The 13,461-nt window shown below is 39.1% G+C and overlaps 1 protein-coding gene and 1 long non-coding RNA gene across 8 annotated transcripts in view; one reads left to right on the forward strand and one right to left on the reverse strand.

Moving 5' to 3' along the window:
• Positions 1-13,461, forward strand: part of birc6 (baculoviral IAP repeat containing 6) — an 85,511-nt gene that overhangs the window by 52,741 nt on the left and 19,309 nt on the right. The window lies entirely within an intron of this gene.
• Positions 2,613-5,407, reverse strand: LOC109070473. The gene is made up of 3 exons (XR_002014383.2): positions 5,132-5,407; positions 4,475-4,566; positions 2,613-3,925 (listed from the first exon to the last, which is right to left on the reverse strand). It is a non-coding gene; the product is annotated as an uncharacterized LOC109070473 (long non-coding RNA).

The raw sequence follows: 13,461 nt of genomic DNA on the forward strand, positions 1-13,461 counted from the left end.
TTACAACAGTCTGTCCAAACTCTCATTGTCTCTCGGTCCCCATCCAGCACGTTCATTTAATACCTTCTCTCAAAGATTATTATGCTTCTTCCTTTCTCTCCACCCAGAGGGGTCGTCAAACCTGCTGCTTCTCTCGACTCCATCAGCTCTTCTGCATATTTTTACATAACCTTCTGGTAATCTGATGGCAATAATATTGACGAATATTAGAATTTTTTTTTTTTTTTTTTCATTGCTTTTTGGTTAAAATTTAAGAATCGTGATTTGTATAAAAAATTCTGAGGGGAGAATTGGATAGTACTATGATAAATTGGGGGGAGAGGTGTTGTGAGGTGCAGAGAGTGTGTGAAATGGACCCTTTACACTTGGGTTTGGAACTAAACAACAAAAAATATCAGTGGGAACTGTTTAAGAAAACAGCATGGTGCCAAATTTGATGTCTCTCTCAACTATGCAAAGGTGATTTTAAAAAAAAAAGAAAGAAATTAATTATTTTACTCAGCAAAAATGCATTAAATTGACTGAAAGTGACATTCGTAATGTTGCAGAGGATTCCTCTTTTAAATAAATGCTATGGTTTCTATTTGTCAAAGATTCTTAAAAATGACCTTTTCTAGCATTTAACACTTACTTAAATGTAATATTTAACATTAAAAATTTAATAAACATTGGTAAACATTTTATTTTTTTCTGTTGAGTTTATGATTTTACTAATTGACTTTCATTGTATGGGTCCAAATTCATCCTGTACATTCTAATGTTGTGATGCCTATTTTTTTTTTTTTTTTTTTTTTTAACAATTGATTAGTTGTTAGTGTTTTTAGCTAACTGATGAATGAAACAAGAAATCATCATTTAGCATTATTTTTATGTACAAAATATCAAGCATTTGTGTTAATGTAGGTCTGTAGGACATGCAGTTTCTCACCATGTTGTGTTTATTTCCGTTTACTTCATAGTCCCTTGAAAGCTGTTTTCATTACAGGGATATCACACTCGCCTACACACAGCACCCCTGACATATGCTGTAAGGCGTGTGTTTGAAACAGTGCTGACGTGGTGCAGTCATTAAGTACGGCAGGTTTTTGAGGTGCTAGAGTCTTTTCCCTGAGTATAAATAGAAATTATCACTGTGTTCTCTCGTTCATCTCTTCTCCCACCCCCTCAGTATGGCTCCCTGTTCTCATCATCTCTTTATTTATCTACTGGTCTGCCTATGGAGACATTTTAGACTTTTAGGTAGGCACTTTAATTATGCCACCTCGTTTTAGCTAAATTCGAATGAGCTGTTGATGCATTGAGATGCAACCTCAAAAAAATTCAAGATGGTGGGCGAATGAATTATGCTTATTAGAATTTGTTCGAGTTGTAACCTATGTAGAAGTTAATGAAGCATCATGATGGTAAGGATGTAGGATGAGTAGGACGAGAAGCAGTTTACTGGGGTTTGGAACAGAGCTCCTGTACGAAAGGTGGCAAAGGTAATGTTTTGTGTTTAGTCTGTGTGTCTCTGTGTTGATATATTGGCTTGTGAAGAGCAGATATGCGAATAAAGCAGTTGTGATTCATATGTCTTTGACCACCGTGTCACGTGTAAACCTCACGTGGGCGGCTTACACAGGACTGTTGACCCCAGGAAGCACACACATCCCCCTGCATTACGCCTGCAAGCTGTATCTGAACTGAATCATAAGTTCCTTATTCATACGTGTGTGTCAAGAGGCCATGTCCATCAAAATGCTGGAAGTGCGTTATTTATATTACTCTGAGGTTTGGTTAAGCTCTTAGGATTGGTGAAGGTGGCTATACTGGGTGCTTCTTGCAGGCGTAGAGGGTTTAATTTAATCTTAAGAGGGGGTTTACACAGATTTTAGGCTTGTTATAAATGGTTTGCTCTTCTCTAAGTATGTTTACATGTATCCTTCATTTATAATTGAGCAACAGCAGGTTTTTTGTGTTCTTGCTACAGTCTTAATCCCCTTGTCCAATGCATAACCGAATATTTAAATAGGTAAATACCCGTCACCTCAATTTCTTTGTGCAAAAGGCAGTTGTAGTCTGATTAATATGAGAAACAGAATGGTACAATTTCAGTCAGTCGTTTATATGACAAAAAGGCTAAAACTGAAAATGAACTTTTAAAGTGTATGCAAACATGATCTAAGAACTGGTTTAGAGGGTTTAAATTAATCTGAGAGGTAGTGTAAAGTGTTCACACTGATCTGAGTGCAGGTAGAGAGGTTTTCCTCTGGTCTGAGAGCTCGTTTACACAGAGCCGTTGTAGTGGGGATTTGTTTTTGATGATAAGCCCTGCAGGTACATGCTGATTTACAGCGTAGGACTTTATTACAGCAGTGCCCTATGGCTTTGGAATTTATTGAGGGACCTGAGACTAAGCGTAAAGCCCTGCTAACATTTCCGCAGGCAGATTTTTCGGAGCACATTTCAGTGTGACGTATCGGAACACACTCAGATAGAGGGCAAACATACTCACACAGAAACACAACCCTTTTCTTGCCAAAAAAATAAAAAATAAATAATCAATCACATGCACACATTTTCAGGCTTGTTGGTGTGTGTGAGTCGGAGGCTGTTTAGAGCACATTAACATGCATCAACTATTTCTGCCACTCTATATCACATGTGACAGGAAACTGACCTCTGCGTACTCAAAGGGCGTAAAAACACCTCCATCACCACTGGGAAAGATGGATGAAAATATTGAAGCTTAGTAACCATCTCTGCCCCAACCTCCTCCATTTTTTCCCTTTTCACAACTGTTTGTTATTTTACCTGACTGTCTTTAATGGTGCGCAGAGCTCTACTAACACTCAAAAACCCAAATGCATGACTCACACCCAAAGACGTGCAGGGCAGCACATACGTGATTGGTCAACTTTGGTCTTGTTGAAACAAGACCATCTGATACAGCTAAAGCATTTTTCTCACACATGCATGCCATTCACAACATCCCGATCCATAGAATATCATTTTATTGATTAGATTCCCTATGGCACAGTACATCTAGTATGTAATCATGTATCGATACAAAAGCGTTTTCCTTTGCACCGAAACAACGTGTCTGACACTGCACTCAAATCAGACAGAAAACACACACGCACACTCATATTTGTCTATTTATCTTGCCGCCACCAGTCAGAAAGGAGGAGGAACTGTAGTGGAAAAGTGTCCAAATGTCACTGAACTGCCTGTTCCCACAAGGTCCAGCTTTTCGAACCTGCAGATGGGTCCCGGAGTGTCTCATTCTCTCTTTTGTTCTCAATAGAAAAATATTTCAGAATTCCAATTTTTCCATTTTATTGCAAAACTCTTTCTATTGGTGGATAAGTTCGGAAAGAGTCGTTCGGTCATCCTGTCATGTTCTTGTGTTTGACCAGTAGGCTCTTTCTGCGTACCTGTGTCCTTGCAATTGAAGCAAGGCAGTGCTCGATGTAATTCCCACCACCTGGGAAACTCAAGGTCTCTTGTCCCATGACCACCTCCTGCAAGGGTACAAATCCAAGAATCGCTCTCAGTGTGTCCAGAGATCTGCGTTAAACAGGCGTCCATCACATCGAGATTTATATATACGCAAAGGTGTCAGAGCTCAAGAGCAAACGTCACTTCCCCCGTCCTGAGCGGCCCAGTGTCATCTTCCACGTTCTTCTCTGTGAGATGTCAACCCTTCTGTCATATCTCCGCCCCTCACCTCCACCTGCTCTCACCCCACGTGGATCCTTCTCACAGAGTAGTGTAGATGTAAACAAACACGATGACGAAGAGGTTCAAAAAGGTGCCAATGATCCCCAGCAGGGCCAAGATGGACTCCTCTCGTTCCTCTTTACCCTCTTGCGCCCGAACCTCCTCTATACTGACGGTGGTCGTCCCCATTCTGACCCCCCACCTCTGTCTCCAGGGTGCTTATCTGTGGAGAAACAGGAGAGCAGAATGAGACAAACAATTGACAAACAAGCGCTCATCCAGAGGCCAGACCGAACACTCGGTGGAGCGGCACGGAGGGTGACATTTCCCTCTCTGCTGATGGCCCAGCTGCGAGTGTGGCGTAATGAACACAAAAGAGGATGTTTCCCTCCCCACCTCTGTGATGGATTTCCCCCTCAGAAAATGATATTTCCTGCGGAGCTGCTACAACAGGGCGACTCTCGGCAGCTAGATGATTTACTGTACGTTTAAATCTTCTCACTTGCTGTTCGCTTCTGCTACGCACACTAAACGATTTCTCTTTTCTCATCCCGTCATGGTTTATGGTGCCACATTCGTTGGAGCAGACGTAGAAGCATATACATCCAGGTTCCTACAGCTAGGTACAAGAACATCAACCTTGACAAGCAGCCTGGGGCCAAACATACAGCTCGGCAAAGTGGACAAGAAAGCAGGTACACAGATTGACTGACACAAATGGAACGCAAGATGGAAAACAGAGAGAGTGTAGCAAGAAAACAGGGAGTCTTACCCTACGGCGTGGGAGATCTGGGGGGAGATCCAGCATGCTGTGGGCTCATCACAGGAGAGGCATATCTGGGCTGGCGGCAACATGAGGGCCAGCTGACCAACCATCCGACGTTCCCGATACCGTAAAGGAGGAGAAAAGAGAAATTGAGAGGTGGAGAGAGAAAGAGGGAGAAATAGTACGTCTACAACAGCATCTCCTTGAGCCGTGTGCGTTACGCAGACAACAATCTCAGTCCCCAACGTCCCTCCCCTTCGCTCTCGCTCTCTCTCCCTCTCCCTCTGGCTTTCTCTCGCTCTTTCTGTGTCAGTATTCCAGCCTCCTTATCACCAGCCCTTCCTTTTGTTCCACGCTCATTCAGATATTCTTTTATGCTTCTCTGCGTTGTTTATTTTTTTGATTCTTTGCTTGAATGCCTTACACCTTTCATTCAAGAGATGCTTGGAGAAATCTGCTTCCCCCCTCCCTCTTTCTTGTTCTCTCTCTCTCCTTTTACTTACAAAAAAAAAATCACTCTTCGGCTCGGTCTCCCCTCCTTACTCTCCCCTCCCTCTTGCTGTCACACACTCTCGTTCTCTGCTCTGTCACTCTTGTCTATCTGACCCTTTTATCATCTGAAAGCGGGGCTTCTCAGCATTTGCAACAAATACCGGCCCCTACCTTCTCTCCCTTGCCGCCTCCGTGATTTCTTTCCCTTCTTCTTTTGCGCTTCTCTTTTTCCGTGGGTGTAGAAGTGCTACAGATGCGCGCAAACTCCTCTGGAGGTTCGGCAGTTTGTCAACCTGAGGCTGCGAGCACCCCACCCAGCCGTACTCTGTCCGTAGCCGATGGCAGTCGTGTGGTTATAGGTCCCGTCTCGGAGCCTGAAAGCAGCGTGCATTGCATAACCAAGCAGAGCGACTGGTAACCGCGGAAACAGAGCGAGCGAGGGAGAACGGGAGGGTGGGCGGCGAGGAGACTCACACGTCAAATGTCTTTATTGCCATGAACAATGTAGAGCTTCTCAGAGATTAGGGGAAGGATCCTAATAGAGTGGAGGTGTGGGATGGTGGCCCTAATATATATGTGGAATTTTATAATCACGTTTGTACACAAAACCATCATGAAGTCTCCTCTCTTCTGATTGTTGATGATCCCAGACTATTTTTCAGGCTTTTTTTGATTATTTATCCAGTTTTGGTCCTTTTCAGAAAGTATACTCTTATGGAGGAACACTATGACCATGAAAGCCTATGTGCATAGACATTTTTTTTTATCATGTTTCTGTTTTTTTTGGTAGTGATAGTATAGGCATGAAATGATAAGACATTAGGGCTAAAGGGATAGGAAATGTTGCAAGCTGGATATGAACTTGTGATGGCTACTTAAACACTAATTCTTAAAGTTTCAGAACTTGCCTGCTAACCTATAGGCCAATGCACACAGTTTTTTTTTTAAAGAGGAAGTACAGCAATATTCTCAAACTATTTTGATTTTACACACTAAAAATCCTTGAAACAAAATAAATTAACTTAAGCAACACTTCTTAAGAAACAATTGTTTTTAAAGCATGTAACTTTAACGTGTATTTTGTCATATTGCACTGTCCATTTTTTCCTTTTCTTAGAGTATAAACAACTTGTTTGAAAAAAATTGCTAGTTCGGTAAAACTAAGTAAATTCAAGGTAAAATCTGACAATAAGTCTTAATATTTTATGCAGCATTGTTATGTTTTAAGGATTTTTACATATTTCTACTGTGAAACATGTCAGAAGACTAAATAAAACAATTAATTAAGAAGTTATTTGTCTTAATTATACATTATTGGTCAGCCCCGATAGCCTTGTGGGCAGCGTGCTGACATACAGTGCCATTGCGCTACGGACGTCCCGAGTTCAAATCCCGACTCGAGGACCTTTCCTGATCCTGCCCCCATCTCTTTCCCACTTTGCTTCCTGTGAGTTCTGATCTCTCCTATCATAATAAAGGCCAAAAAGAAGTATAAAATTTTTAAAAAAAGTCATTATTGTGAAGAAGATGCAAGAGCATCTTTTATAGGACAGTTTAGAAAAAGATCACATTGACATGTAAAATTAAGTTTGTCCCTGAACTTTTGATCACAGTAAATAAATATCTTTTTAAGTGGCCTTTAATCATGACAGCTTTGGAGCTGAAGTGTGAAAAAATGGCGTCTTGTTTTCTTGTAATCATCGTCTACAGCGTCTACTTGAAACTCAAACGCAGGCTACCGTGAACACCGTGCACTGACTCACTCTGACCCTTGAGGTGTATGATTCTTGTTTCCTTACTCACCATCAGTGGAAATGAAATATAACACAACCTCGCCTCCTCCTCCTCCTCCTCGTGTACTTCTGACGTGTGTGTTAATAAACTATCAACCTCATTGTCCACATTAACATTTGAATGGACGGGGGCAGAATAGAGGATCTGTATACACTTCTTCCCTGCCACATCCAGAAAAATAAAATCATATATCAGTGTTATGTGCTACATAAATAAGTTGGTTTACTTCTAGCAGCCCTCGGACCTCAGAAAGGCCATATCAATTATTTACTCTTTCTATCTGAAATAATCCTGACCTCTGGTCAGACGCACAATTACAGGAGGTCAATAAAAGGCTTTTCCTTTAGGCATAAGGAGCAAAACTGAGTGGTCTGAGAGAATGTAGTTGACTGTAGAATCTTGAAACAGCATGTGGAAACCAGTTTACTTCTATAGTTATTTTTTTGAGGGAAGATGATATTCAAAGTGGAAAAAATGGAAGATTCTAACCTTATTTTTGTCATTGTAAATTGACTGAATCTTGAAAAGTGGGCGCTACAAAGCAAACAGGAGCCTTAATCTTTCTCAACATTTTTTATAAAAATGTGTTTGTATTGATTCTTAAACCAGTTTCTTGGAACCTAAAGTTTTTAAAGCAGTTGATTTTTGTTTTGCTGTAGCTTTCTATGGTAACAATACTACAGAATTAGACTCTCGTATTTTGGGGCAAAGACTTTGCCTACATTTTTCTTTAAAGTGGCCAGCAGAACAACTGTTTTGTTTTTTGTTTTTTTTTAAAGAACGTTGACAGGACTTTTTTTGAAAAGCATGTTCTTAGGTCCTAAGTGATAATAAATCGGGTCATAAATGATAGATCTCTGCTGTAGAACTTAATTGTCAGTGTCATCCTGATGCTTCCAGAGGTGTTGTATGTGTTATTCACACATTTTTGGATACAAGATTCCATAACTAAAAATGTATGATTGTGAACCATTTCCTACATTCATCTTCATCATAATTATGAGAGAGCATATTTCATGTCAGGAAGCACCCCCCCCCCACCCCGAATCTTTTGTTCTCTCTCTATAGCTCTCTCTCTCTCTTTGATAATTAGTATCGGCACATTTCAGTCACCATAATGTGCAGAAATTATTGCACAGGCCAATTAAATGAAATTATCATGTGGGTGAATTCCCTCGGTCCCGGGTTCCCAGCGCCGTGCCAGAACATTTAAAACGGATCAGACTGAAACCGGCAGGTTAGAAGCCATGAAGAAAGAGGCAGGATTTTTTTTTTCATCTGCTCTAAGTGGAGTTCCTTGTCAATGAGCCGTTGTTTATATTCATTTATTTGTTTGTAATTTTCTCTCTCTGGAGCTGTGGATCATATAATCATCAAGCTGACAGCCGGTGGTGGGCGATTATGGAGCGATCTCATTACTGTACGTGTGTTTGACCATAATATTACAAAGCTCTGCTGATTCGAAGATCTGCTTGTGTTCTAATATTGATCTTCTATTAGTATCTGATTCAAATTGCTTAAGACAGAACGCTTCCTTTAAGTAAAATCTTCAAAAAAAAAAAGATTTATGAATTATATGGAAGTAAAATAATGCCAAATGTTTTTGAATTAAAAAAGCTTGTTGAATTACAATAATTGAAAAAATATGCATTGCATTAACCGTACTTGCATATTAATGCATTGAATTTTTAAGTCTTGCATTATTATGGGCTGAAATTCAACATGGTTGTAAATTTAAACCCTGAATATTTCAATTAAAAACATTTCAAACAGATTTTTATAATCAAAAATTCAAGAATCCATATTCACCTTTCAGATTTCACTTCCAAAATATTCGATCTGTTTAAAAATACAACCTATAATATTCAACAAACAAGTTTCAGTCCATTTTATTTCGCTTTACAAAATTCGCTTCCACAAATTCAGTGGTTCAAATTCGACAGTAAATTCAACGTTTCACATCCGGGAACAGCAGGAAAATCAGTAGATTACCGAGCATAATCTCATCTGCTGTAAATCGTCTTCACCAGAAGGAGGTGTAAGCGCATCTTGACAAACATCAAAGCAATAGAGACGAGAGGCCTTCATAAAACGTCATTTGACGAAATGGACCGAGCGGTGAGTACAAGTTATGATTTTATTGGTCAGTATACTGTATTTATATGCGGAAAATTAAGATTAAGACCCAAATCATTGTTTACTCAAGTGTCTAAGTGATTCATCTTTACCCCGAGTACACAAGCTGTTTTTTTTACTGCAAAGGTGATGTGTGATCAATATAATCCAGAATTCTCTTGGCCTTGGTTTTTTTCTTTTTTTTTTTAGTAAAACCACTACAATACGCTGAAATAGATAGTGTATTGTTTGATTATGCCACTAATGACAAGATACTAAATAGCACCATTTTTTATATAGCACCATTAAATACAACCCAATCGCAATTCTAAAGTAAATCTGCCGCTTGACGCGAAAAACGCCACGCGTAAAAGCGTCATTTTTTTAAAAACGCCTCGGGTTCGTTTTTTTGGTTTGACGCACCGCGTCAAAAACTATACGACCAATGAGAATGGCGCTTTTGCACACGTGTCTGGAGCTTCTGAAGTTACAGTCAAACACAACTTGGGGGCGCTCAAACACAAAACTGTCTTGCTGAGCACACATACGTAACGGCCAAGAAGATATCTTTCTTTTACTGTCTATGGAAGATATACGCCAAGTAGCGTCTACACTGCCGGGAAGAAATAAGACGAAGAAGATGCAAGGCAAGATGAATGTAGAGTTGCTGGTCTCGTTGGTGTCGGAACACAAAGAACTATATGACAAACGCAACAGCGATTACAAAAAATCTTGATAAAAGAGAACTAGTATTTCTAGTATTTCTGTTTTACATTAAGCGCCATCTAATGTCAGGGAATGAATTTGCATGTTCACTCGGCTCATCGTCAGCGAAAATCGCTTGGGTGTGAACACAAAAAACTCTACGAAAAACTATACCCAATAACTCGCGCCAATACTCGTCCCGGTGTGTACGGCCCTTTAGACTCTATTCGTGGCGGCAGGACGCACTTTAATAACGGGAGAGGTAGCGGTTTTCTCCGGTTACGGCTGTAAAGCAGCGCTGAGCTCACAAACGCTGCCTTATCAAGCATTACACGCAAAATGAAATAAAAATGAAATCGAACATTTTCTAAACATAGTCGGTTTCCTTCTGAAATACAGTGATGAAAAACACCCGCTCTGCTTTTTGATTTTGAAACGTGCAGTGTTCATGTTTATTTAATTAAGTCGAAGTGCTGAGATCAAGGCACCTTTTGTCACTTTCAACACAAGAAAGAGCTGATGGGTCTTCTATGAGTCAGGGTATAAACAGGTATTGCATTTTTTTTCCAAACATTTTTATTAAATGGCAACACGTACATTGTGATAAAAATTGTGATTTTTTTTTTCTTTTTGATCTCAGCACTTCAATGTCTCCCTTGTGAAACAAACACGACATGGATCGAAGATGGAAAGTAGCCAAAATATTACGTGATCATAGATATCAAATATTTAATGTAGATACAGGACTGTCTTTCTGAAAAGCATCGTGAGTAGACAGGGTTTCCCACACATTGATTTATTTGTGGCGGGCCGTCACAATATCAAAACTGTCCGCCACAAATAGATTTTCCAAAAGGCTTTGACTTAATTAAATAAACATGAACACTGCACGTTTCAAAATCAAAAAGCAGAGCGGGTGTTTTTCATCACTGTATTTCAGAAGGAAACCGACTATGTTTAGAAAATGTTCGATTTCATTTTTATTTCATTTTGCGTGTGATGCTTGATAAGGCAGCGTTTGTGAGCTCAGCGCTGCTTTACAGCCGTAACCGGAGAAACCGCTACCTCTCCCGTTATTAAAGTGCGTCCTGCCGCCACGAATAGAGTGTAAGGCTGCGGGAAACACTGTGACATTGGTTCTACGATCTACTTAGACCTACGATGCTTTTGAGAAACGAAGCCCTTACCTGGACATAGCAGAGACAAGTCCTATTTAATTAAAAGACGGAGATTAACTGATATAGTGGTAGAAATGTAACTTTTTTAATTTACAAGCGGCAGATTTACTTTAGAATTGCGATTGGGTTGTATTTAATGGTGCTATATAAAAAATGGTGCTATTTAGTATCTTGTCATTAGTGGCATAATCAAACAATACACTCTCTATTTCAGCGTATTATAGTGGTTTTCCTAAAAAAAAAAAAATAAAAAATTAACCAAAGGCAAGAGAATTCTGGATTTATATTGATCACATCACCTTTGCAGTAAAAAAAAAACAGCTTGTGTACTCGGGGTAAAGATGAATCACTTAGACACTTGAGTAAACAATGATTTGGGTCTTAATCTTAATTTTCCGCATATAAATACAGTATACTGACCAATAAAATCATAACTTGTACTCACCGCTCGGTCCATTTCGTCAAATGACGTTTTATGAAGGCCTCTCGTCTCTATTGCTTTGATGCTTGTCAAGATGCGCTTACACCTCCTCCTGGTGAAGACGATTTACAGCAGATGAAATTATGCTCGGTAATCTACTGATTTTCCTGCTGTTCCCGGATGTGAAACGTTGAATTTACTGTCAAATTTGAACCACTGAATTTGTGGAAGCGAATTTGTAAACCGAAATAAAATGGACTGAAACTTGTTTGTTGAATATTATAGGTTGTATTTTTAAACAGATCGAATATTTTGGAAGTGAAATCTGAAAGGTGAATATGGATTTTTGAATTTTTGATTATAAAAATCTGTTTGAAATGTTTTTAATTGAAATATTCAGGGCTGAAATTTACAATTATGTTGAATTTCAGCCCATAATAATGCAAGACTTAAAAATTCAATGCATTAATATGCAAGTACGGTTAATGCAATGCATATTTTTTCAATTATTGTAATTCAACAAAACTTCTCAATTCAAAAAAAATTTGAATTATACTACTTCTTCACTCATCGTAAAATCTTCAAAAATTCTATGATTTATGTATTAAGTTGATTGTAATAAAAGGCCTTATTCTTGAAATAAGAGCATTTTGATTTTGTGATCATTCAGAATTATTTGTTAAATCATTCATACATAATTATTTGTGTTCATTCAGTTCAACGCAACAATTTACACAGAATGGTTTTATGAACAATTTACGATTAAACTTTAAAAAATGTTAGATAAATGTGTCAGATTATTGGCTTTTCCATTTTTTTTTTTTTCGGCATCTTTGGACCCAAATTTTCAGTGGCCATTATTCAGATGCATCCCTAGTCTTGAATCTAGTAGAGTGTAGTTTATATGTAGCTCTTAAAACAGCAGTGGATGGTGTAATACAGACCTTGAGCAAGGTTCTGCTGAGATTCTCAGAAATGGACATCAGTGAATTGGGTCAGCGCTGACAAGCTTTTCAAACCCGCCGCAACATCCTGCAGGATGCGTTCATACTCCCCTCGATCAAACGGCAAAAACAGAGAGAGTGAGTGATGCCTCGGAAACCTTTTAATGGATGTGTGTGCACTCATCTGATGCACATTCCCATTTTTTTCTTCTCTAAATCTCCACCAGGATCATTATAGAGGACAAACTCTGAACAACGCACACAATTCATATCTGACAGTCAAAACCTGCAAGACTCATTAATTATTGTTCTCTTGCTGAGTTTTGTTTGTTTTGAGTGTGTGGCTTTTTCTCATTAAGATGTTTGTAGCGAAGGTGTGTAATAAGATTCAGCCTGTTTCCTCTCAGCTGTGATATATTAATATATCTCATTCTGCTCATTTGAACAGGTGCCCTTTGTAAATTCATATTCTCCTCTCTCCAAAGCTTTTTGACAGTATGTGTGTGCCCACACAAAATGCCAAATGTCAGTCAGAGGGCTTGTCAAAATTAATTACGTGCGTGGAGAGAGATAGATACCCCCCTTTTTACCTGGATGGGTGCACGGGAGCTAAATTGGATAAAGGAATGAAAGTGGAGGAGTGTAAGGAAGATGGGAGGACAGGAATGGTATGGTCATTAAAATGAAGCAGTCACAGAAAGTGACGACCACACGATTATTTTAGCTTTGTTAGCCTTCAGTCGACTTTGGTTTATGGACTGTAGGATGCTGTTTTTAAAACTGGTTTAGATAGTTATGCTGGTAATGTGGGCGCAATTTCTAACCTTGGCTCTACATCAGAAATACACAGTTAAAAGGTTTTGGTTCAATAGACTTTTTTCTTTTTTTTTTTTTTATTAAAAAGTATTTTCATTCAGCAAGAATGCATTGAATTGATCAGAAATGACATTAAAACGTTTATAAGTTATTTTCATTTCAAATAAATGCTGTCCTTGGAAACTGTCTATTCATTCCAGAATCCTGTATCAGGGTTTTCAGAACAAAATTATTTTTTTACTGTATTTTTGTCATATTCCCCCCCACACACTTTTTTGGGACCTTTAAAGGCATTTATCAGCCGGTCTGTCCAAAATCCTACCCTCATGAGTAGACAGACACAATGTCATTAGAGCCTTTGAGAAACTGAGTCCTCTTCAGACGAGAGAAAAGCTCTGAATGATTTAGTGGCTTTAAATGATGCAGAAAGGGAAGAATGCGCTTTGTTATCCTTCCGTTAGCTGAAGGTTTTATAGCAGCTTTGCAGAGGAAGAAAATTACAGCCCTGTGGTCGTCGCCATTAGCTCA

The sequence above is a fragment of the Cyprinus carpio genome, chromosome B17, assembly GCF_018340385.1.
Source record: "Cyprinus carpio isolate SPL01 chromosome B17, ASM1834038v1, whole genome shotgun sequence".
Taxonomy (NCBI): domain Eukaryota; kingdom Metazoa; phylum Chordata; class Actinopteri; order Cypriniformes; family Cyprinidae; genus Cyprinus; species Cyprinus carpio.